The sequence below is a fragment of the Monomorium pharaonis genome, chromosome 4 (assembly GCF_013373865.1).
Source record: "Monomorium pharaonis isolate MP-MQ-018 chromosome 4, ASM1337386v2, whole genome shotgun sequence".
NCBI classification, from domain to species: Eukaryota; Metazoa; Arthropoda; class Insecta; order Hymenoptera; family Formicidae; genus Monomorium; species Monomorium pharaonis.
The window spans coordinates 7,725,217-7,752,218 of NC_050470.1; the positions used below are offsets into that span (position 1 = coordinate 7,725,217).

Here is a 27,002-nt window from a genome sequence, read left to right on the forward strand (position 1 = left end):
CGCGCCAGGTGTGTCCTTCCTCTCTACCCTCCGCGTGCGCGCTCTTTCTCCCACTCGGTTTCTCTCGCCTTCCATCGGCTTCTCCTTCTCACTCTCTCCCTTTCGCCTCCTCTTCTCCACCCCCCGCTTCGCCCTCTCTCGCGCGCGCGATCTATTTCGTATTCGTTCCTCCTGCGCGTCCCGCTCAGCTCGCTCGCTACGTTCGCGCTTGTTCGGCCGCCGCATCGACGCGTCTGGACACGGGGGACGGGACTCTCGTGCCTCCGTTCGCTCGTACGCTCGTACGCTCGTACGCTCGCTCGCTCGCTCGCAGCCATCGTCCTCGTCAGAAACGTTTGCGCACTCGTGCCACGGGCGCGAGTCGAGACAGGAGGAACGAACACGAGACAGGAAGCACACACCTGGAGGGAAAGGGACGCCCGGAGATACTCACGCGCTCCTCTCCGTTTTCTCTCTCTCTCTCTCTCTCTCCTTCAGTCACGAAGGAATCCCGCGCGAGCCGACTCGAATTACGGCGAATTGACCTATTTGCCTCAAAGGGGTAGGTTGCGCTCCTTCAGGAGGCAGGAGGCGAGTCCGCTCTTGCGAGAAGCGTCCGGAATCGTAAGCCGGATAAGGGCGCAATGTCGTAGAGCGCGACCTCGAAGCGGCTCTCCCGCAATTTCCCTTCCCTTTGTATGCAAGCGGCGGCGCTCGATTGCACAAAGGGGAGAGGGATCGAGGGTCGGAAAATCTTGGAGAGTATCCCTCTCCTCCAACCCTCTCTCTCTCTCTCCCTCTCTCTCTCTCTCGCCCTCTTTACCCTCCGTTCCTCACCTGCCATCGGATTCGCGTTTCTTTTCTTCTCGGGACTTGCCGCGCGTAACCAGAGCGCGCTATTATATCGGGCGCTCGGTCGGTCGATCCCGGGGTTGCTCCCGCTTTCCGGAGAAGTATGCCAGGAATTTATAGAATCCATCGGGGATATCGGCAAACTGATCCCGTCCCGTCTGGATATTTCTTGAACCACCACAAACGCAGATATACAACTTTGAACGGATATTTGAATTATAATTATCGCGCGCTGCACGGAAATTGGATTGATCGACGTCGATTTATTAATAGCCGGTATGTGAATCATTAACGTGTTTTTGTACATATGTACCGCGACGCTCGGCAGCTATCGCGCAGCTATACACAGACCACGACTCCACATGATATGCATTAACGCGCGAGCTTTGATGAAAAATGTCGCGGATACCTATGATAAATGTTACGGGTGCATAGGTGTTATACTACATACATTATGTTACTAGTAATGTTGATGTACATTTGATGTATCAATATAAGTCGCGTGAGCGATAAAATTATACATACACACACACACATATATACATATACACACATTTCTCCTGAAAACATTTATGGTATAATATATACAGAAGGTTTGCGACTTTCGTTTTCTAAATTCTCTACATTTAAATATACGCCATGTATACACACACGTGTCCGAAATAGGACAGTTATATTTAATTCCATTACGTTTCCGAGAATATCACTGCAATGGAAATGTTGCAAGAGCGCTTCTATTTCCATCAATTTCCTCGCCGTTTTCTCTCGACCGACGAAGACCCTCCCCGGCTGCTACCCGTCCCGGCAGGCGGCATCGCCTAGCGTTAATCCTGTCATCGGCATCGGTCGGTGGAACTTTACGACGGCGACTTCCGGCCCCGCCGTGAGTATATCGATAGACACATCGGGGCGAAATTACGCTCGGGGATCCTCTGGTGTTGGCGTTTCGAGGTCACCGGGCACCCCCGCCAGGATCTCCGGCGCGCGGATACACCGAAAAGCCCCTGACTGGTCGACTCTACGCGGAGGCGCTTATCGATTTTCAAAGCGGCATTGCCCCCTCCCCCCCCCCCCCCGCAAACACCGCTCTCCAGCAGGTCGTCTCCGTCGTCGTCGACGACGACGACGACGCCGTCCTCTATGTTCTCATCGTCGTGCACGCCGAGGGATGGAAGGAAGGAAGGTGAAAGAAAGAGGAAGGAGGCTTCTGAACGATCGCGCGACCGGCCGAATCGATGAAACGTGTCCGAACGTCCGGATGCACTCTCTCTCGCGGCCTGCATCTGATTGCCCGTTGCACATGCACGCCTGTTACGATATTGGATTTGCCACGAAACTTATGTCCGAGCCTCGCGTCGGCACGTTCAGCAACCACCGGAGGTGGAAGCGGCGACGACGACGATTATGGGTTATCGATATTGCGGACTTAGCTCGCCGCGCGCGCGAGCTGGAACGCTCATGGATATGCAAAAATGTAAAAAGCGCTTCCCCAGACAACGTCGGGGAAGGGGGGGGGGGATGTTTGGCCGGCGATCGTTCGCTCTGGCGTGAGCAAACTAGTTTGCCTCTTTCGGGAACACGTCAAGAGACGCCGCCGGATCCGAAAGCCTATATGGCCACCGGACAAATTCAGGGCGGTGTTTTTGGTCGATGTCCGATAGTCTAACGACGAGAGGCGGCATAAAAAGAGGGGCTGCGCAGGAAAGGTGTGGAGAGGAGAGAATTTATGGAACTGTTATAAAGCGGAAACGGTTGTTGAAGGGGAGGGGAAGAAAACCCCTTTAATACGTTTACATAATTCCGATAGGTGCGTAAATATGGATTTATTTGTAAAGGAAAAATTGGACGTGGGTTGTTCTTCCGTCCGACAGAAAAAAATTATCCCGAGCGAAGAAATTGATTAAGGACACGTGAAAAATGAACGTTTTTGCCTTGGAAGGTATGAGTACTTGCCATCGGGGGTTTCTTTATATTTATCGCAGCTGGTTCCTCAGTTTCGTCTGACTAATGCAAGAGTGTTCCACTTACGCGGGAGATAGCGGTTCATCATTGCGAAAATGTATAGAGGCAATTAGCCGTGTCACATGATATTATGTTCCGTCAAAACTTTAGGCAGCTTTAGAACCGTTATTAACGTTTACAACGTTTCCCATATCGTACATATTTTGCGAATGTTCTAAAATGCTACTGTATGATTACTCCAGTCGAAAATACGAGTTTAAATTGGTGATTACCTTGCAAATTTCGGAAGTTAAATTAGGCAATTCATGCAGCTTGCTTTTCCGTAGGGGAGGGGGGGGAGGGGATAAATATCTCAGAGGGCTTTCAACTCTTTAAACGATCATTTGAGCGCGTAATTGCTATAACTGGATACCGCAAGCATGGCGCGGCTTATGAATAGTAATTCATGCATTATTATTAGCTTTGACTGCAACGATCTAATTACTATCAGTTTCCAATATTCTACTTATTAGTAGTCATCCAACGTAGATTGTAAATACGAATTCCACAGATGAATGAAACAAAGAAATATAGATAAAGAGAACATAATGACCTTAGCATGAAAATATTTCATTGTTTTAAATAAAAGTTATGTAGACTGTGTGATAACATTTTTTAAATCGTTAAATTTAATAATTTTATATCTCACTCTTTCCCTAATTGTTATAACGATATTTATTTTAACTTTCAGATTGAAATAACCATTTTATGGCAATATCGAAAGATTAAAATAAAAATAAAAATATCGGATTAATAAAAATTAATGATATACCTGCACAACTTTTTTACTTCAGTATTAGAATTTTAAATAGAACTTTTATAATCTATAATATTAATAAATTACACGTTTACCGACTAGATTAAGCAAGCAATGTCATTTTGCAAATTAAAAAAAAATCAATATTTTACATTGTATGGATAACATTTCTTTCTATTCTTAAACTAAGGAATGATGTTCTTTTCATTCCGCACTTGATATTTGGAGCCGACCGTTAATCGAAGTCATGGGTAATGTCCGGAAAATTACCTAGACATCTGGGATAAGACCGAAATATCTTGATACTTGCCTGTAGCACGACTCCCAAAATTTTCCCAAGAAAAGTTCGAGAACAACTAAACAGCAGAATTACTAGTAAATAACAAATCATTAAATTCAAATAGATCTTTTTTAAAACTGAATATAAAAATTGCTATATTTACTACGGATTATTAAAAAATTTAAAAAAATTACATTCCTTGAAATTTTTAACACTTCTGTTAAAACGTTATTTTGTTATCTCACGAAACAGAGATTAGTTTCGAGTGCTCTGATAATTTATAATGATTTCCAACTTTCATGAAAAAGGTTACTTGTTTATACATTACGCTTTCAATTTTAAAATCGTCAAGAGTTCACACATTGAATTTCATCTTATTTTCGTATCGTTTATAAGCATTATGTTTCCTTCTATTTGAATTTCAAATTACCACAAAAGACGTTTCGCCAAGAATTCCCAGCCGTGAGATCTGCCCGAACATGCGGCAATAACAAGTAGTAGCTGCAATAAAAAAAAAAAAAGAGAGTGGGAAGGAACAGTCGCGCGCTCGAAGTTACTTCTTCGAATAGTAGCGATGAAACATTCTTTTCAGGAGTCGAATACAGAAACGTCGTTGGTCGCGAAAATCCAATAAAGACGGTACTCGCAAAAGTGAGGCAAAGAAAGGATTACCATACCAACGAGAATAATGCACAATGTATTTTCGCAATGACGAATTATAACAATAGAACATTACATTCTTGGAGCGTTAAGAAAAAGAAAAAGACTTTCGGCTGCGAGTCGAGGCAACGATTTTTGCTGTCGTAACATCCCGAACGTGCGCCACAGATGTAACATTAAAATAATCTGTGCATATCCCGATCTAGCTTACCATTTAACATTAAACATCTTTAACGGCATATTTCTTTACATTATTTATAGACCTGTAGTGTAAGTTTAGTGCAGAAAAAAAAATTGAATTTTGGTTTAAAATATCTGGAAAAGATAGACTTCTTTCGACTTATCTTGTCAAACATTGCTCCCTGAATTTTTTTTATTTTAACTGTGCTGTAGCTCGAAAGAAGCTGGTCGATACGCTGTACATAAGGCTACCGCAGCGTGACGTCCCTTTATGAGATTTCCTCTTTCAACAGCTGCTCTTCCCAGGTCTCACTTGAAAAGACAAAACACACGGGTGCACATTTTACAGATTCGACGCGCGGCACGGAGGTGCGAGCCTAACTTGACAAAGAGCGCGGGCGTCGGAAGTGAAATGCAGCGCGATATAATGGTGCGCCAGACAAATGTCGATGTGCGAGCAACAAGTGCCAAGAGGGCCGTCTACTTCTGACAATGAGCAGGAAATCTGGCCGGCTCTCCATGTATACGTGTGTGTGTATGTGTGTATGTGTGCGTGTGTGCAAGTAGGGAGTGTAGAAGCGCGGCGCTGGTCACAAAGAGGCATTGCGGTCACAATTAGCGATCACGCAAATTCAGGTCTCGTTCCATTCAGCGACAGCTGCACTCTATATGAAGTCCCTCCCCCTAACACACCGGTATATCGCACGGTGTCGACGCGACGAGTCGAAAGCGCCGCCGAGCACGAGAGCGCCGGCTTTGTTGTGTAAGAAACGTAGGTGGTGGTGCCGCGAATTGAATCAGTCATTCCGAACGAGCGCTGTCTTCACGGAAGTGCGCTTTACGAAGGAGGCGGGAAAGCCGGTAAAACGATAAAATAACGTTCCGGTAACGTAACGAGAGCGATCCGGTGTCTGGAAGACACAACGCTGGACCTTTCATGAAATATTCGTGTCTATCGATCTTGATACGAAAAGAAACGCCGAGGCATGAATTCGAAATACCGAGAGGCCCTGCAGTAACGTAGATCTATTCGGATTCATGTAATTACCTCTTATTACAATTCTCTTAGATTATTCTCAAGAATTCTGAAAGACAAATATTTTTAACAAATAATAAACGAGGCTAGACCGTTATGCGAATAATACAAATAGAGAAGCGTCCTAAACGGTTAGAGCAAATATTTATATTTCATACCTGCGTCTAAGAGTATCATTATTGTCCGGCGTATCGATTGGTTTATACTCACGGTGCGAGTGTAAAGACGTGCGAATGAAATGTTAATTACTTAATACGTGATGTGAATAAAGTCTCGAGTGCGTCACGTGCACGCGGAAAGCCGCGTCGCGAGCACAATAATTGGTAATTGATAATTGAGGAAATGCCGCGGCGACGGATAAGGGTAACAATAGCGCAGCGGCGCTTTGCGCGCCGGGGAGAAGTAAACGATATATTAATTCTACAAATGTATGCGCTTATCTACCTCCTTGATCGCGTTTTTTACAGTCTACACGCGATACAGTCATTAAAAGAGAATTCGATATGTATCGCCGCGTCATTATTATACCGCCCGATCTATCGCGTACCCCGTAACTCTCGTTTTATATTCGTGACAGGTGTAATTTAGAAATCGAACGGGTACTTAGTGCGAGCCTCGGGTGCGAAATATCGCCCGGGGATCGTAAAAAGAAAGTGCTAAACAGCAGCAGCGAGATTTCTCGCTTGACTTTATACGCTATTTATTCGCGGCGAACGTGAGCGGCAAGCGAAAAAATGTATAAACAATATAAGGAAACTATTTTTAATTACGGGACGGCAATAAACATACTAATGAATCAGGTCCCGCGAGTGTAGTAGTACGTTAAACAGTAAATACCATTTGCCTCCTTCCTTCCTCCTCCTTCCTTTCCTCCCCCCCCCAGTAGTTGAAAAAATTAATTACTCATTTACGTTAAAGTGCCAGTGGATAATATTACCACGCTTATGAAGTGTATAATCACGCTATTACTCAAGACTGATGTCGACATTGTGATTTACCTGATAAGCGTACTAGAATATTACCCTACGTTGTTTAGCAAAGTTTAGCAAAGAATTACAAAAATAATGGATAATTATTTGATAACAAACACATTTCTGTATATTAATTCATTTTATATATAAAATTAATTAATATTAATCAGCATAAAATGTATAATTATGTTTATTTATTTTAACGCGTTACGATAAGCGTAGCGTTATAACCTGAAATACAGTTACGTCTCATTTTATGAATAAAGATCTTAAATTTATGAGCTACGATTGCTAAGTCATAGCGCTTACTGCGTGTAATTAAATTTTTTCAGAGCTACGCGATCTGAATAGATAAGTATTTTCTGAGCTATGTAAACGAATTATGAATGTACTGTACATATTATAAATAAAAGAAACATATCCTAGCTCCTTAAAATTAGTTAAAATAAGATTTAAGAACTATCGATGAAAATGTGAGAGGTGTTTCTTGAAACATAACGAAATCCTATCGTCGACGTCCTTCTATCCGACATCGATTTTTTACTAATACATGATTGGATGGACATTTGATAGGAACGGTCATGATATTCCGATAGCTTGCCTCATCCCCTTTTGCTTCTATCATCCCGTTCCATTCCGGTTCCAAGGTCGGCTGGGTCATTTCGGGCTCGGCGGTGGTCGAATTCCAATGGAACAGGGAGTCGATTCCGGTTTTCATGATATTCTTGATTGTCTCCCCGATGTTGTTCAATGTGTTTCCGATATCATTCCAAACAGAACGCCTCGCTCGGAGGCTGCCAGCTTGTGTGGCGCACGTCAAAGCGACGAGCAGCAGAAGCACGTTGAGGAAACGTTGAGGGAAATAAAATCTCATTTCTGTATCTTTCCACGAAGGCGCGGAGAACTGCCACCTTAAACAAGCCTTAGATACGTTCGATACGTTATTGTGAGATATTTCCGGTACAGTAACACGTTGGAAAATCTGTTGTCTGTATATATTTTCTTATTTATTGACGCTTTTTAAACTCTTTAATTTTCAGTTACTGCATTTTAAGAGTTATCGCAAAAGTTGTTTGAAACATTGAAACAATGCTTATTTCTCTTTATTATCGAGTTTTTATCAGGAAGAGTTTTACCGAGAAGAGCAGCGATAGTTGAAATATTATATATGGCTACGAACATCTGCAAACACTTTTAGCAGTGGACACAATTGAATAATTGTGATATGATTCGTGTTATCAATTTATTTTAAACTTCTTAATACACGGAATAACACGGATGTAAAGTGTAATATATAATTTTTGTGTAATATTAAGTTTTATGTAATATATAATAGCGCGGAGGGAAGTATATTATTATATTTTAAAGGAGATATATTATACTAAATATTTTATCAAAATAAAAAAGTTTGCATTATAAAGATTAAAAGAGAATACTGTACTATTGGAACAAATAATATAATATGTCTCAAACGCGATTGCAAATTGCAAACTTGCAAAATTTTTAATTTATTCTTGGAGGCATTCAGATAAATGGAATAAAATAGAAAACGTGTAATAGAAAATGTGTGTGTACTCCTGTTTTCTATCTGTTTCCGACTGCGTCTGAAAGTGGTGCGCAATCGTGGATAGTAGGTTACGTGCCGTGGAAAACGATGAATGGGTTGTCAGAAATGAGTTGTTCGGATCACGGTGGTGGAAGGTTCTTATCGTGCGGAATGAAGTAAAATACGAGCCTGTTCAGAAACATTTATGTGCACGTGCTCAATGTTTCCTCGCCCCTGTCTGCGCGCAGTCACGCGATTGCGCTCTCGTCGCGCCGCGAATTCTGTGTATGCAATATAATACACACCATGTATTTTCTATGTATTATAATACAGCCGTCGAACGCGCGCTGCGATGCGAAACCAAATGCTATTATGGACGCACACCGTACGTCGTCTCGTGAGCGAATTTTGAGCCGCAGGAGATACGTCGTATCGAGATTAATGCTTAAAATTGTATCGCAGCTTTTTAAAAACATTCTTGATATTATTTTTCCTAGTCAACACTTTTTATTTCTTTCAAAGTAATTATAAGAGGCATTAACACGAAACTATAAAAACTGTTTTAAATAAAGCTAGGAAAGTCTCTTAATATTTAATTTTTACGAAATTCAGTCAGTTTTGCCAGGCACAGATTAAAATTTAAAATTTTGAACAGTAAAATATAATCATACCAAAATATAGTTTAGAATTATTATTCTGAGAATTACTTTTATTAATAATTTTACATTTTCAGATTTATGTTATGTCGGAACAAAATAAAAATTTGTTGCAGATCAAAACTTGTACATGTATAAAAATAAATGTAATAAAACTTGATATACATATATTATACAGATAACTTGAAATTTATTCGCATGGTCATGGAAGGATAGAAAACGTAAAATTTGTGTATTTTCTGACAGACTTTATGTTTATTCATCCATTTCCTCCATTCGTTATTCGATATCAAGATCGATCTAAAAACAATGAATGTTACTGTAAAAAAATTTCTTCCTTTGCTCCGAACAGTTTACTTTTTTAATCACGGCGTTACGGTAATGGTAATTACAGCGTAGCGAGATATCGATCAAGCTTACGTGCCGAGTGTTTTAAAAGAAGAAATCAACACCAGAGCAGGTTTCTGAGAAATTTATAGTTGACCCATTCTTGATATAATTTCAGTATAATATTGACACGCTAAGTAAACCTCGATTTTTTTAATGCTCTATAAAATATTAAATTTTAAAAGAGTAAATTTTAATGAATTTCAACAAAACAATTTCAACAAAATAAAATCAATAAAATTTAATTTTGCATTAAACTAAAATATGAGTTAGATTATATCGAGCATATTAAGATTATTTTATCTTTTATTCTAAGTTACTGCCTTTTATTCTAAGTTTAAATTGACATTTGACATAATGAAAAGATGAACGAAATTAGTAGACAATATTTTTGCAGACAAGTGACAAATAATTAAATTTTTGCTTAGATACCGACTTGTCGAAGAACATAGCGAGAGGATCCATTATTCCTATTTCTTCAGACCGACGAAGGTAGCTTCAGTTACACGTAGGTGTTAGATAAATGAAGATAAGAAAGCTGAAGGAGGACGGTATGTCAAATGTACGCGCGAGAAAGGATTCCCTACCTGGTTACGTTTTTGCACTTTGTATGCCAACGACGTTTTATATCCTGCCGGTACCCAGTTGTAAAACCCCGTAGTGCCCGCTCACAATGTAATAAACTCACTTCCAGGACGAATAACGAACGTTATTCACGGGGGACGCAGCCGTGGCGAAGGCTTTCTTTGAGCGACGGCGAGACGTAAATGCGAGAGCTTTCTCGAGACTAAGTCCCACGCTCTCGTCTTGTCGAGATAGTTTTAACGGGTGGGTCAAAGAGGCGCCGTTTTATCTAAACGTACATGATGCGATAGACGCTATCGCACTTTTGCCCTCCCCTCGTGTTTTATATTTTTCAACTTCCATTATCGCCCTGCACTTCTCGTTATTAGTTGGAATAGTAAATCCCATCATCTTCCTCGCGACTCTCGGCACAAAGACACGCGCGCGTACATAATAAAACTTGGAATTCCCGCGTGTGCTCTTGCAACATGCGCAAGACTCTTTAATCAATCTGTTGCTTTTGCGTAAACGAGAGAATACCAATAACACTGACTAATAATAACTTTTACATAAGAATAGATGACAAAATAATTTGATTAGTTATTCAACTAATCTCAAGTTATTTTGAACGAAACTTTACTTTCGCCCCTTTGAGAAAACATATTCAGAACATATTCGGACGTTAGTTAACTGTAACAAAAATCGCTGGGGGGCAATAAATTTTGCGTTAAAAGTCATGCGCGTAATTGACTAAAAAATCCATAGACGAAGCAGAAATTTGTATATTTTCAATGAATGTTTTTTCTCCCCCTGCGCACATGTGTTTCATATTAAACGAACTTTCATTTCATGCATAAAAAAATCTGAATTATTTGGTATAGCGGTCAAAGGATTCAGGCCGCTCGTTAAACCGAGTTACTTAACCAACGTGTGCGCGATGTATGTTTTTATTATTGGATATCTCTCTCCCGTTTTTCCCAGCCGTAATCTGACACGACTGCAGGGTCTCACGTGTATTACAAAATCCGTACACACGGGCAACATGTATCCGCATATTGAAAAGCAACTAAAGCCGTGCAGGTAACTACACGTCAGTAATAACTGTGTTACACTAACCGTGCGCAACGCGCGTCCGTATACGCGCGTATCGGATTTCACGTATATACGTATAATTTAAGCTTCCGATATCATCGCGAAAATCCGTGTGAAACACTTTTTCCCGACGATCTTATTAAGCCAAGACCGATAAAGGCCGTTTGTGATGAGGTCGTTAAACGTCATTTATGTAAAATATTATGGCGTTGTAAACGACGTGTGCACACGTGTCACCTATCAAGAAGGGTGATAAAAGTAGCATAGCTGATTACACGCGAAGTAACGAGCTTCAAATGTGACCGCGGGATGTCGTGGTGGTGGTGGTAGAGGGGGGGGGGAGAGGGGGAGTACCGACAAGTAAATGTCTATAATTCAATTCGGCCGCAAATTCGATACATCCAACCAGAAATATTAATAAAATGCCGCTGAAATATTGTTCATGTTAAAGCAATGATATATAAAGTTTCTACTCACCGGTCGGAAGACAGCGTCACATCGGTGAATATTGCAACACGCTGTGAAGTACGTACTGCGCTACGAACGAAAATCGGATAAATTATTCGAGTTCAGTCTTCTGTGAAAGTTTCTTCAAATGTTTTTCGCAAAACGTCTGTACGAGGCACAAAATATATTCGGACGTATTATTTCTTTTTTTTTTCCTTGCGTCGCTCATCATGCGCCGGATAATTAACGAGTATTTTTTTTCCTCGCTCGGGCTTGTTTTGCAATTACTTTTACGGGCGAATAAATTGTAAAGGAGTGATATGTAAATCATTTCAGTGCGGGCTTTTCATCATCAAAGCCGGAAACAGAAATCTTATGCTTGTGCCGTTAGATTCGTTTCTCGCAAATTAAAATTTGCAGTTTTGCCACAGCAAATATTGCTTGGAAACTGCGGGCATGCTAAGTGGAGTCTGCTCTTTATGGTCGTTCAACCGCAAGATAATTTCTTATAGCGCGCTTGAGAGCGAGAAATTTAATTGCCCAAGTTTGCTGCTTCACAACTTTTGTATCTTGTACGTTTCAAGTATTGCATCAAAATGTTTCGTCGCACTCAAAACGGTTGCAGTCGCGAGAAGTTCTGCGTGAGTTTTTTCCGTGGAGCAGTAGAGTAGTTAGAATTTTTGAATCTTATGGAATATTATGGAAACTCTGGGCCGTATTCAGAAATATTGCCCGGGTACATCCGCGTATTATCATTTTATCCTTGTGTAAGATTCAATGAACAATAAAAATAAAATGACAGACATTTCTTAGTTTCTAGTTTTTGAATGTAGCCTTGTCACTTGCACAGCCGGTGCACTTCATCCTTTTACTAATATCGAATAATTTTTACTGTTAAATAAATAATGCTATTACATCTTGAGCAATATATTATAAATTTGTGTAAGGCCTTTTATGACAAACTCAATTGAAGAATGGCTTTCTTACAACAAGTTATTTTATTAACGATTTTATCGAAGTATACTCATTAGAATAAATGATCTAATTTATTTCTGAAAGTCCCATGATGATCAGGAGATTAAGTCAGCGTGATGGCAGACAGGTTTAATTACGTTAACCTTAATTTAATCGCCCCAAGTCCATCGTGTTTCATAATTATGTGCCTGGTAATGACCTTAAATTATGGGACAACAAATCAGACCGTTTAAGCATGCAATTTACCAATATTTGCACATATCGATCCGTGCGCCTAGGACCATTTATATTGCTCCCATGCAACGCCCGATGCAACTTCCGAAAAAGGAAATTGCATTCACCGAGTGACAACGTGGAAAGTTTAATTCCTCGCTTGGTGCTTTCATTAAGTTCTTAAATAATTTACATTCACGCGCTCGCAAGTCGTTAGGATAATTTATGCGCTTTTTATGCTATAACGGTCACCGTAGCAAATATTTCATCCATGTTGATCGTTTCTCAGAAACATAAAAACTGTTGCGAACGTGAGTGTTATGGCAGAGGAGGGCAGATGTTATTGGTTACAATTTTCCCTATTCACGTCAGCGCTACCGTTAATTTTTACGATCGTATTTCATTTATAAAGTTAAAATAAACGTTTAGTTGAATTTCTGGAATATTTTTATCAGCGGAATTTTGCCAGAAACGTACATGCTATATATAATTCTCTTCCTGTTGTATTACGCGGGTTGGTTTTAACATAGCGAAATTATGATACCGAGGAATTCGCGTCTAGTTGCACGTGAAAAATTCGCCGTGGCAATTATCGTCGAGAGATTATATTTCCGTTAACAAAGTTTTTATCGTCGTTGACGATCGCGTCTACAGTAGAAAAAACGTTTTTAATGTATTCACGCGTGACTCTTCATATAACCATCTCCACGCGCAGCGGGAATACCGAGAGTGATTTATAAAATGGAGGATACAACACGTGTACGATAAACTTGATTCTTGGTAAATTCTGTATGTAAAAAAAAAAAGAATCCCAGGCAGTTAATCATTCCCGAGTTAATTAGCGCGTGATTAATTAATCGTATGTCAAGGTATCAAATCGACCGATCTCCCGGGAGTTCGCTGACTCTAGTTCGGGAAGTTCGGGTTAATTAACCTTTCGTCGATCTAACGGGCAAATTACGGAAATCATCTTAGCGAGCGAATGCTTATACGCGGATGCGTACGTGCACCGTCAGCTCTTTAAACTCATTGTCAGACGCATTCGCGGGGTAGATCGTCAACTTGCGTTTTGCGCAGAATTGGCATATAAAGTTGTCGAATGTCTATGTTTCTCATTTAATTTCTATTCATTTCTTTTTAATTAAGATAAAAGGGTGAATCGAATGCGGAGATACTACACGTTTTCCAGCACGTGAAAATTGCAAGTGCTTATTTATCGATGGTAGGATCTTGTGAGACGAATTCGGTTGTGATAATGTAACATTTTCCTTAAATAAATTTATCTACTATCGCAATATATTCTCGACTGATAGTAACATTGTTTATTCATCAGAAGATATCGATAAACGATGTACCTTATGTACTAAATTTAATAATAATGTCTAATAATCTTGAAATTTTTGAATTTAATTATCCAATTCCTATTTCCCAACAATTACATAAATGTCATCATAATATGTGTAATATTTTTGTGCTGCAATTTATTCTTAAAAATTTACCAGTAGAGTTTCTCAACTGCCTGATCCACTGAGTTATACCTGAACTGGAACATGGTAGATGTCATTCAAAGTATCTTAGGGCTTCCTCCTGTAATAATATAATGATTTTCTCTTTTTAATATTATTAATAATTCTTAACCTATTTATTTAAAATTATTTTTATATCCAGGAAATATTTTATGAATAAAAAATGTTTTTCAGCGTATATGTATATCAACAATAAGAAAAGCGAATATAGTTTTACAAGTTTTGCAAAATAATTGTTGCTCCTTTATTGCTTTTTCTTAATTATATTTTAATTATTACTTAAAAATACTTGTATTAAAAGTTTTAATACTTTACTTTTGTAATCCTAATATACTGAAAAATACTGCATACATACGCATATAATACCATAGAATATCATCTGAAATATGTGTTGTGTACAGCCACGGTATTATGTAACTGTAGCCTATAACATATATTTCTGGAACCTCGACCACGTATTTATTACTCAGCATATTAACTGTTTTACTGTGATAATATAACCATTGCGCGTGGAATTGTTTTACACAACCGCGCATATTTAGGTTCGCGTAAAAGCCGATCGCAATTCCATCTATTAGCGCGGCGAAAATTATTATGGAAATCTCAATTAACTAGTTTACGAACATTATTGAATTGAATTAATTGGTCATTTCTTCTTATATAAATTTCAAAACATGGACCGTAATGGGAAACTGATAATAGGTGAAATTTAATTAATATTGTATCCGTTTAAAAAAAAAAATAATAATAATTCCAGACAAAAAAGGGTCCCTCAAACTTTCAAGGATAACTTCATAAAAATATGGCGTTTATCTCATGCGAAAATTTCAATTTTATTCTAGTCTGTCGCCGACACACGATCGATACTACGTTGCATGCGATTAGGAAATTCTCGCGAAATTAAATTTCCAGGAGAATGAACATAGTTTGCGTTACGCTATAGATATACCGTAATATATCGCACGAGAAGGGGAACAATAATCTTGCTATGCATTCGCATCCGGATCAAGATACATAACAAATTCCCAATTATACAACGTTGAGTATCAAAAGCGGGACACGAGTCTCTCTCTCTCTCTCTCTCTCTCTCTCTCTCTGTCTGTTTGCCGTCTTTTTGTATGGATGAGTAAACAATCAGTTGACATAAGCGAACAACGTATCGATAATTGTGGACCAAGAGCAGCGATGCAAATTGGGACTAAGGTAATGCCACGAACGCGATGGCATCGTTGCCTGATGGAGCTTCCTCTTGCGTGCTCGTATATTTGCTCGTATGTGTGCGGCTTTAACCATGAACCGCGCGTGCACATACGTCCACGCACGTACACACACGCACGTACACATACGGAGACGTAGATTGCACACGTGGCGCGATCACGTATATATGCGGTATACGTATGATTTGCCGGAATCGGCTTTGCGGTCGACCAGCGAATATATCACTGCAGCTTTTGTAGCTTTGATTCCGATCGCCGTCGAGAGAATGAGGGTCAGCGGTGCACCACCCCGGCTATTTTTGTGCCGTAGATACCTCTTCCGAAATGAAGTCCCCGCATTGGCTTTTCCGCCTGCTGGCGGCACACTCTCGAAAATTGCCACTTCGAGCGAAGATATAAGGGAGGATTTAACCCCTTTGATGTACGGATTTTGACAGCGCGCCGCACGCCTCCGGCGTATAAACAATCGCTATCATTTACATTATAAATAGAGAGGGAGAGAGCGCGAGACAAAGCAGTTAAGCTGTACGAGCAGTAGGATTATTATTCATTGCACTGATGCTAATTATTCAAGAAAGTAATAAAAAAATAAAAAAAAAAGAAATAATACGCGATACACTAAATGCTGAACGTAATGTCGCATCGACGGATAAGAGGAGGACGATCTGAATAAGCGGAGAACCATCAACCTCATTTCAGCAGCAAAAGTGAAACGGCATAATCCGTTATTCTTGGAAATTGCCGCAAAAAAACTGTGAACCACCTGATGGACTTCTCTCGTTTCCATTTTAAAGCCACGTGGATTTGCATTTAAGTCACCTGATACGATCGCACGCATCGAAACCTCGAAATCCCCGTGAAGCTATTAAGTAGAGACCATCTTTTTCTTATTCATTATGAAGGCGAGCGGCGAGAAAAATAAAGTTTGCCTCCTAATCACATTAAACGCGAAATTGAAAAGCTCGGCTTCGTTATTTGGGTCAACATCGGATCTCGCAACATTGCCGTATTATCAAGTCTCACTGCAGTAGTTGAGTTAACAAAGTTAAACAAGAAATTAAACAATGAGGAGAGTCTTATCTCAAACGGTCGCGTTAACAAACATGTCTCGCCGCGTGACCGTCTTTCTTTGGACGGATGAGAATCATCGATCCACCTTATCTTCACGCGATCCCGATCCCCATTGTACTTTACGCTTTAACGAGTGTCGATGGGACCCGTAAGCACGACGGCGCGAGAAAGAAGAGTTGAAAGAAGCTACGGTATCGGGAGGGAGGAAGGGAGAGAGGGAGGGTTGGAGAGTAGGCGGGTGACACCACGTCAGGTAGTACAGTCGTCGGGTGAAGAGGGCTCCCTTTTCGCGGCCGGTATTAAAGCCATTTCGCGTAGCTGGCGCCGAAGAGTTCCCCGGGGAAACGCCACCGGCATTCGCCGCGACTCCCGGGGGATTTAAAGAATGGAAAAACTCGCGCGTACCTTCGCGTACAGACACCCCATCGAGAGCGCGGACGCGACGAGTTAAGGAGGATAGAACCACCTCGCGACGCGGCGTAGCCGCGAATAAATAAAAATAACGTCGCTCCCTGCGAGAGACGGGTGGTAAATGAGCCGCTCCTCGTGGATCATTTGTCACCACGCCTCGGAGCTGAGCGCGCCTGATATTACCGTTGTGAGCCGAGGGTGTCATTACGCGGCGTCGGTCGATCATCAGGCACGTAGCGTTTATGTGGACGTTAATTGTTGCTATTATTTTGCGCTGGTGTACCGTCGAGCGGGCGGTTCGGAACAGCGAACGGTTCCGCGTAAAATGAAAAATTCACTCTAACAATATCTTGTATACATATTTATGTGCATTTATGTACCTTGCGTATACATTATTACGATAAATTTATAGAACGTTAGGTTTATAAAAATACGTCATATGTCATAAATGTAAAGATTTCCATCCATCATAATAATCCCTGATTATTGTAATAATATTGCTGCAATAATTGACGTTTGTGACTAGAACGCGCACTGATGGACAATTTATCAATTTAACCATTAGCGATAATTATAGTTTGCGGGCACCACGGCTTCATTCGTTTCTGGAAAATGTTATTGACAGATGAGTAAGCTGAGGGTAAATATATATGTTGTAACGATGTTCCTTGTTCATGAATCATATTTATGAGACAATTTAAAGTGCGTTATAAAGTAAAGCAAGACAAATGTAAAACAATTTCTCGGAGAATTTCAACACAATGTTTCAATTTGAGCGTTGAATTTTTAGAAGTCCGAACCACCTTTGTGTATTATACAGAGTGTCCCGAAATTCACGAATTACAATATTATAACAAGAATATTCTCAAAAAATTAAGTAAAATAGTTATAAATTTTTATTTCAAATAGTATCTTAAATTAAGTTTTACGGTAGTTTTGTCCACATAATAAATGATCGTAATCTTTGATTAATTGTATAGCTTTTTTAAACTTTTATACCCCAAAAACTACTGTTCGAAATAAAAATAACGAATAACTGTCTTACTTGGTTTTTCAAGAATTTTCTTACTTCTATATTATATCGCGAATTTCGAGACACCCTGTAATATGATACATTGAAGTTAAATAATAAATAATGTATCAGAGATTTAAATTTTTCCGAACTTAAATCGCGCGCAAAGTTGGACAGCAAATTCGATCGAATATATTTGCGTGAACCTACGGATCGCAACCCGTCGCGAGTCCATTTGCGCGAATTAAAAGTTCGGGGCGGTATGCTTTATGATGCGCCATGCGGCAGGAAACAAGGCGGGGAACATTTTAGCGCTGCGGAGTTTTTTTCCCACATGACTTGTAACTTTTGCGAGAGCGACTTGGAATTTTTGGAATACAGCGAAATACACATGAAATACATTGTATGAAATACGACGGGTTGCCATTAAAAGAGCTAATGAGTATATATGCTATGTTACGTGTTTCTGGTTTAAACGGACATACCTCTGGGATTTGACGTTTCGTATACGAGTAACCGTGCCTGTGAGTTATCTTTACGTCTCGTATGAATACGACGAACCGGGTTGCGCGATTCTGCAGAGCAGAAAGTGTATTCTTTTCTACGTTTTTTCTTTAAAAATTGAAATAGAGCCACTATGATGTGTACGAAATTTCTAACGTTTAGAAATATTTTATTCGCGTCCATTGAAATTTAATACAATGAAATAAACTCAACATATCAGTGCACTAAAGATTTGATACTGAATTACGTAAAAAATAAAGTCATGTTCTAATTAGAACATGGCTTTATTTCTTACGTAATTCAGTATCAAATCTTTAGTTCTGAATTATCTAAAATTATTTAATTAAATAAAACTCTTTCGTAAATGTTACAAAAATATAAAGAGGAAATTGTATATATATGATTCCGATCTTGGGGGAAAAGGAAATTCCGAGAGTAAATAAGAAATATTCCTCGTAAAAAATATATACGCTGAGTCGGATCGCGGAGTTAATAAGATCGCTTAAGTCGATCGGTAGTGTTGCCTCGCCGATGTTGAGTCATCACCGACTCCTAGTGGGGGGAGAGGAAAAAAACTAGGATTCCTCTAAATTGAGTCTCGCGCACGTGGTCCACTTTTGTCACGGTCGAGGAGACTCACAGATCGAGAAAGAAGGGGAGACGTTATCGTTCACAGGCACGCGCGCCTTTTTCATCCCTTCGAGACACGTCGGCGGTGAGCGCTTTCATTTTTGCGCCTTTGGCAAAGTTCTCGACGCAAAAGCTATAGCGCGGCCTCTCGCCTCTCTATACAAATGTGTGTGTGTGTGTGTGTGTGTTTGTGTCGAAGGAGGGAGCGGAGAATTGTCGGTAAGTGGCAAAGAGATCGGGAGAGAGAGCGCTCTGGGCAAAGGCGGAAAAGAGGGTGGAGAAAGCGACGTCGAAAGGGGCCGTTCGAGGGGTAGCTCGGTCCGACATCGGGGTACGGTGGAGGACCGGTTTAGTGTAAATAGCGAGCGAGTTGCCCGGATAGATACGTGTACAGATAAATCGACAAGTGTAACATGATGACGGAACGGCAATCTGATACATCACAATGCCATGTCATTAATAATGGTGCGAAGGTATTTATATTTCTCTAATCAGTCTAAGGGACACTTCGTATCAATATTTCGGATTGATATAACAAAAATATTTCTTTACATTCTCTTGGAGTTACAAACCTCTTTATTTTTTATACATAATATGAAGATGATATCTGTAAATTACTCTCAACTATTGAGAGAGTACGACATTTACTTTTATTATTGTAACTTTTTATTATATAAGTAATAAATACATGTCTTTGCCGAAAAAATTATTTTAATGACGGAATCTTCTCAAGCTCTTGCCAATGGATATCAATAAAATTGCTTTTGCATTCCTATCTTTCTTTTTTTTTACGTGCCACGAAAGCGTGGACATTTTCACGCCGATATCGAGGTGCTCGACAGAAAGAGCGGAAACGAGAGGAGTCGAATGAGCGCGAGGACCCTCTCGCAAAGAGACGCAATATCCTTTGGAGAGGTGGGTCATTCGAATCGGAGGGTGGACAAATAGAAGGAAAGAAACGCGGGAGAGGAACGGGAGACGGTGCGATCACGCGATGCTGCCGCCGCGTTCGCGATCGTTACATCCCCGAGAGCACGTCTCGCGCACAACTCCTCCCCGCGTTGGTAATACAGACGCCGCTTAATAATTTCTGCGGAAGTTAACCGGCGCCCTGTGTACTCTGTGTTTTTTTTAAATTCCCGCAAGTATTTCAGCGGCGGCGAGTTATTGCCGCGACAAGAGCAAATGGCACGCGGACGTGCCGCACCGACGCTCGACTCGTTTGCGGGGAGACGTTAAGACTTAACGCGGGCAATTCCCCCGGGAGACGACGGAGACGGGTACTAAAGTGGAGCACGATCGCGCTTAGGGATATCGGTTTCCGCGGACGTTGCGGGAATAATCGTGCGATTAATCGGGAATTACCTACGGCGCGCGAATATGGGTACATTCACATTAGAACTTCGCGGAATCTCGCGTTTATTTTTTCGTTTGAGAATTGGCAGATTTTAGAGCAATGTCCTGGAAACTTTTTTAAATCAAAGATTTCAAAAGTTTTTGTATTCCCTTTGATTACGTTTGTAAATATAAAGCCTATAATCAAAGACACTAAGAATTGTTGTCCATGAATTTTGATTATCTAATATAGACACTCAGATGTACATGGATTTGCAAAAGAACTATATCTTAATTATTTTTAAAATTCCAAAAATGGAATATTAATTTTATGTACACCATTATCTTTTAAGAACACAAGGGGTGTTCACGTCAACAAATCAAGAACGTCGATATTTTTTAACATACTCTTTGAATCTGCTGGTATTTTGCTTTATAGACGACATAATTTTCAGATCCTATTCAACTTCGCTCACAAATTTCGGATATATTATAGGTTTTTGGATTTGTAAATTCTGGGATTCTTTCACAAAATCTCTCCGCTCTCTTAAATTTACAAATTCAGAAACTTAGACTCAATACTGGGTTCTGAAATTCGTAAATCTTTGGAATCCACAGAATTTATGGATACATAGATTCCCGAGATCATTACATATGCGGAAATCTCTCGAAGTTTCACATCCCCAAATTTATAACTGATTCACAGAAACGAATTCGCAGGTACTTAAAACCAGAGATTCTTTGATTCATAGGAGTTGCGAACTCCACTTACGTTTAAACTTACAGATCCTAAAATTTACACGCGCTTGCATCCTCCGTGCGGTCGTTGATCCTCTGATATACCGAGGTACTACCGATATACTAGACACATTGTTTCGCAAAGCTTTACACAGATCATGTTTAATACTTCGCGATATGCTCATACCGCGCGCGTTTAATACATTTGCAAATACCGCTGTCGTAAACGAAACGTTAATTTGCCGGAGTGTCATTATCGACGAGTTTTAAGGGAAATACCGGGAATTTCTATGTCGTTTCTGCGAGTTGTATCGAGTTATCCTCTAATCCTCATGATTGTGTTGCCAAACGACGGAACGCATGTGTTATTCAGTGATCGCCTAAGCAATTAAGCTCGGGCACGGACGTTTCCAAATTGAGTTCGTGTTCGGTCGTTCGTGTTATAACGCTCAGCCTGGACATTAGTTATATCCCCGAAAAGGGGCTTCGCGCGATTCGCGGATATCAATTATTCCGGGAGCTTTAAAGGGTATATATTTTGCCAACCTGTAAATGCACGGCTCGTTTTTACATGCTCATTTTGCGTATTTTTCCCGCTATATATTTTATGAAAATAATTCTCCGCTCTCTTTGAGGATTTTTATTAAATATTCTATTTCATTAAAATTTTCATATCCGCATTTACAAAAAGATCTATATAAAATATTATATTACGCAGCAAATTGGTAAATAAATTGGAAAGTCAAATCTTCCTTTCTCTCATCGAAAAAATTAAAAAATTATAATTACGAAAAATCGAAATAGATTTTCGAAATAAACATTCAAGAGACGATTCGCATCTAGGAGCATCGAAGACGATTGCACATGCATATGCATCTCGAGTTCCCCTGGGATTTCAAGATTTGAAAGGAAGTAGCGAAATACATACATTACACCTAATAACTTACGACACAAGACTTTGAAGCCCACTCCTCAAACTCCGCATGGAAACTGCTGGCTGCTCATAACCATTTAGGATTGGTCCTGAGAAAGGATGCGGACCAGGGACGTATGCGGCGGATATCCGTGCCCTCCGCATCTCTCCTTTAGCTCAGTTTCGCTCAAATCCGAAACGAGCTTTCAACTCAACATTAGCAAGTCTTATGCCGTAATGCTCGATACTCCATTTTGAATTTCACGCTAGCACGAAAGCAGATCAGAGGATGTGCAAAGTGACTCATAATTATTTAATTACATTTTGCATAAGTAAAATTGCTGCTGATTGTTCTTATCCATAATGCGAGTATACTTTTAAGTAGATTCCCCAAAATATAGCGGGAAAGGAGTTTTATGAAAATCCTATAATTCATCAAATAGTTAAAACGCGTTAAAGTTCCCAAATTTATTATATCAAATACAAGTGCAAAAGCAACATTTAAGAGCACACACACACCCATAGTTATGTTAAAAAAAAAAAAATTTATTATAAATTGAATCCCGGAAAAATTCCGCAAAGTACTCATATGCACGAATATTTATAAATTCAGCTTATTTTTGCATAAAAAGCATGTAAAATTATTTCAAGCAGGATTCATATGTTAAATTTACATTTAATGATATTAAGATTACATTTAAATCTATAAATTAAAATACGAAACGCGCGCAATGTTATGTTCTAGTATATATAAAAATATATAATAACAAAATTTAATTTATCCGTAACAATACGAGTTCACCGCGCATTTACACTTGAAATGTACACTCTTATCATATCTCGCCAAAAAATTGAGGTACATGTTGAAATAAAAACCCTATGTAATTAAAAGATGTAAGTATTATCCAAAACAGAAGGAACAATGATATCTCAAAATTAGGAATTCCATTTTATTCGTGATATAAATATCCTAATGATTGGAGATACATTTATTATATGATGAAAGGCTCACATAGGTTGTGTTTCGATATTCACTATCAGTACTGAAAATCTTTAGTATACGGAAACTATAGATTTTCAACGCCAACATCGGAATGTAACCGTTATAATAAATTCGAGATATCATTGGCATACAAGATTCTGTAGCAGCAGAAGTGCTATGTAATTTGCGAATTTATTCTATATGTTCACACTGAATATACGCACCACAACAAAACAGCTCGGATGTTAATGTTTGTTAATTTATACATCTTAAATATATTTAATAATATAAAACACTGTAAGATACTATAATTTTTAACGCACTTAAGGGTGCATTATTATCGGCAAATGTTGGAGGTTGGAGATTTTTGCTTACCAAATTGGAGATACATTTATCGTATTAATAGTTATGAGATATATGCGGAAAACTTTGCATCTCCTTAGAAAAGATATCGCAAATTTATAAGACCTTCGATTCGATTAATAGATTTATTATTGCTCATACATGCTATACCTTGTATTAGTTTACCAGAAAAAATATCTTCTATTAATGTGTAACTCAAATATCAATTTTATTTAGAAACTAGACTCCACAGACGCACGCCTTGCGCGCGCTATTTGACTTTTTATTTTTTAATTTTTAAAAATAAATTGTAACGATGATTGTAGATAACCATCTATAGAAATTTGACAGCTGTCAAAATTCAATGTGTTTGACATTAATTGTAACAAATTAAATGTAATTTATTCAACGTTGGCAGTTTTTAATAAACACAAAAAAATTTGCAAAAAGTCAAAAGTAAAAACATAACATGATAAAATTATATGTTCGACGGAGTCAAAAATTTTAATATAAAATTATATATGCAACGATATCAAAATTTTTAATGAACACATGAAAAATTTTGCAGACAGTCAAAAGTGAAAAGTTGTGATATATATCCCTTTATATTTATTTCTAATTTTTCTATAAATTTTTGTGTTTTTCTCTTTTTCTTTCTCTTGCTATTTCTAGTTAAATTTTTCTTTATAATATTCTTCGTTTTCTCTATAAAAAAATAGATATATTCTACAATATTCGTGCTGTCAGGTATAAATTTCCAAACTTTATATAATAATTAAACAATAACAATCTTTCTAGCATTTTCAAAGATATTAAATTATTTATTTACACATTAATTATCATGTATTTACATGTACAAATAATTTACTTTATTTTACTCTTCTTTTTCTTCTTATTTCTCCTTAAATATTTTTAATTTAGTCTTTCTCGCGGAAAACTGTCAACAATAAAATCACTTACATGGCTTTTTAAAGAAAGGATTCATTTTTTACTTTTTAAACAAATTGCAACGATAATTTTATAGATAACCATCTATACAAAGACAGCTGTCAAAATTCAATTGCAATGATAGTTACTCTCGCAGCACGAAGTAAGCGCAGCAAAAGAACTAATCATCATCGTGAAAAATAGTCAACAATAAAATCAATAACACGTCCTTTTTAAGAGTGGAATAGTACCTCGAATTTGAAGGTGCTACGCGATACATGATTAAGAGTGTAGAAGAATGTAAATTCGGCAAGAGAGAAGATCTCTTCCTCACGGTTTTCCCCTCAAACGTCGTTCGAAGACCCGCCCGAGACTTTCTTCGCTCCGATCCCTCTTTGTCGGAAACGCGCTAACGATAAAAGGGGTAGAAAATTCGCCGGATGTATCGCGAAGAATATTCAAGTAATAAGATGATCTCGTTTCTGGCGGCGTGTTGGCGGCTGTAGCACAGTTGCCGATGTCGATTGAACACGCCTCGAATGCGAATGTAAGCGAAACGAAATTGCAGCAGCTGGGCTGCTGCTACTGCTGCACTCTCTCTCTCTCTCTCTCTCTCTCTCTCTCTCTCTCCTTCTCTCTTTCTCTCTCTTGGATAGAGGAAGCACCCTCGAGGTCGTTGATTAGATAGATGAAGAGCAGCTCGACCGAACGCAGCAACGCGAGAGGAGGGAAAATTCCTCATCCGGTACAGTTTGAAACGGTCCAGAAATTGTTTGTTGCTCTGGCATTGGTGGTCCGAGGGTGGGCGAGTATACGCGTCTCGCGACTTCCTTTTCCCCGCACGTACCTCATTTTTATTTCGACTCTCTAATAAAAGCGCAGACTCGATCTAATTCCGTTTGAGGCAATTTGTTCCTCCTGGGCCACTTCATTCGCCCGTTTTTTCCCTCCCCTGCTTCTCACTATATTATTATATAATGGTAACGGGATGCACTTCGCCGTGCTACACTAATGGCATGCCAATATCCTTGGTTGACTAATACCTTTGGACTGGCAAAATTGATTTTATTTGGAAAATTTTTATTTATATAAAAATAACGATGTACCTTTAAAGACTAAAATTGAATGCATTGTGATATATATATATATATATATATATATATATATATATTTATATACATTGTCGTTTTGTTAAATGAAGCACTGTTTTGTCCAAAAGACTATATCAATGGAAAAATTCTGCAATGTGTAATGGAGCCTGATGCACAAGATCTGGCAGCCGAGATTTGCCGAGAGTAACCAGCGCGCCAGTCACGAAGTCACGAGAGGAATAAAAAGGAGAAGAAGAAACGTACGTACGGGGGTAACGGAGCGGGTGCGTCCCGGTAATGGTACCGGAAACTACACTTACCAAGGAGTTCCGGCGCTTTGAGCCTTCCTGCACTCCCGGGCTTCGTACTCCCGCATCGGGTTCTTATAGTTCGCGCTAACGGCCATTCGCCGCTCCCCCGCTATATCCGAAATCCATGAATCCGCACTGTCGTGAGCGCCCGGCATCGCGAAAGTCGGAAAGCGAATTCCTTACGGAAATTGGAAGGAGCGTATTTATTGCTGCTTAGCGATTGATGCCGGAACATCGCTCGAAACTTCCCCCTCCGGGAACAACCGCGAATGTGGAAATTTTGGATATTTATCGTACCCAGCCACACGATTTTAATGCGTTTTTTTTGTTCCACCGGGTTTTTTTTTGTCGTTTAACAATACCTGCGGTACAAATTGCTGTTTTCGCGTGAAACGCTTTTACTGTGCTATCTATTTGTAATCCGAGAGAGCACCTCCGTTTATTTTTCATTTATACCTATCTTTCCTTGCTGCGATTTTAATTACGAATATTAATATAATTTACGTTAGTACGACCGTTCACTTATAGAACAAAAATTGCTCTTTAATAAACTGTGTTACATTCACGCGACAGTGGATCGTTATTTCGCAAGGGGATTAAAGGGGGGGATAAAAGCATAAATCTAACAGATCTCATTTCGAATTTTATTTTAGAAAATCGCAATTAAAAAAATTGAAAATAATACTTAATCGTAAAGTGTCCATATTTATTGTCCGCGCGGGACTATGGGACTAAATTCGTCGACAACTCGGAGTTCTTCAACGTTAAATCGTCCTGTGACAATACTTTTCAACGCAAAAGAAAAAAAAAACAAGACAAGCAAACTTCCACGGATCCACGGATAATTGAGAGGACGAGCGCGATTTCCGCTACACCCTGTACATCGATCAGGTGGTGCGTGCCGGGTTTCTATCGAATTAATAGCTTCTTAATTTTCTCGCGCGCAAATCGGAAGATTTACAGCGCCCGGTGCCCCCTATAGGTACCGGGCATGCAAGCGTTGCGCTCTCCGCGATATTGGTTTCGGCTCGGTCGCTTTAAACGAACGAACCGTTAATGCACTCTGACCTGGTATTGGGCGAGCCATTGTGCAACGGGAGAGCGTGTAAATAATTTCCACCCATCTACCTCCGCGCTCGCAATACGGGCTGTTCGACAGGGGTGGTTTTAAGGGGGTAGGTTCGTAAATCCTCCGCGAGACTTTTGTCAAGCGGATGGCGAAGTAACGACAGGCGGCGTGTAATACGCGCGAGCAAACACGCAAGTAACGTGCGAGCGAAACCGCGTATTGCGACGTCAATAATTAACTGACGATCGCGTCTTATTCACGAACCAATTTCGCTGACGGTTTTGTGTAATCGCCGCGCGTTATTCATGATAATCGGGATTACTTCTC

General features: G+C 39.6%; 1 long non-coding RNA gene across 1 annotated transcript in view; it reads right to left on the reverse strand.

Moving 5' to 3' along the window:
* Positions 1-11,612: 11,612 nt before the first annotated feature.
* LOC114253726 overlaps positions 11,613-27,002 on the reverse strand; it is a 91,717-nt gene continuing 76,327 nt past the window's right edge. The window contains exon 3 of the long non-coding RNA XR_004963054.1: positions 11,613-14,183. This is a non-coding gene — a long non-coding RNA (uncharacterized LOC114253726). The remainder of the gene's footprint in view (positions 14,184-27,002) is intronic.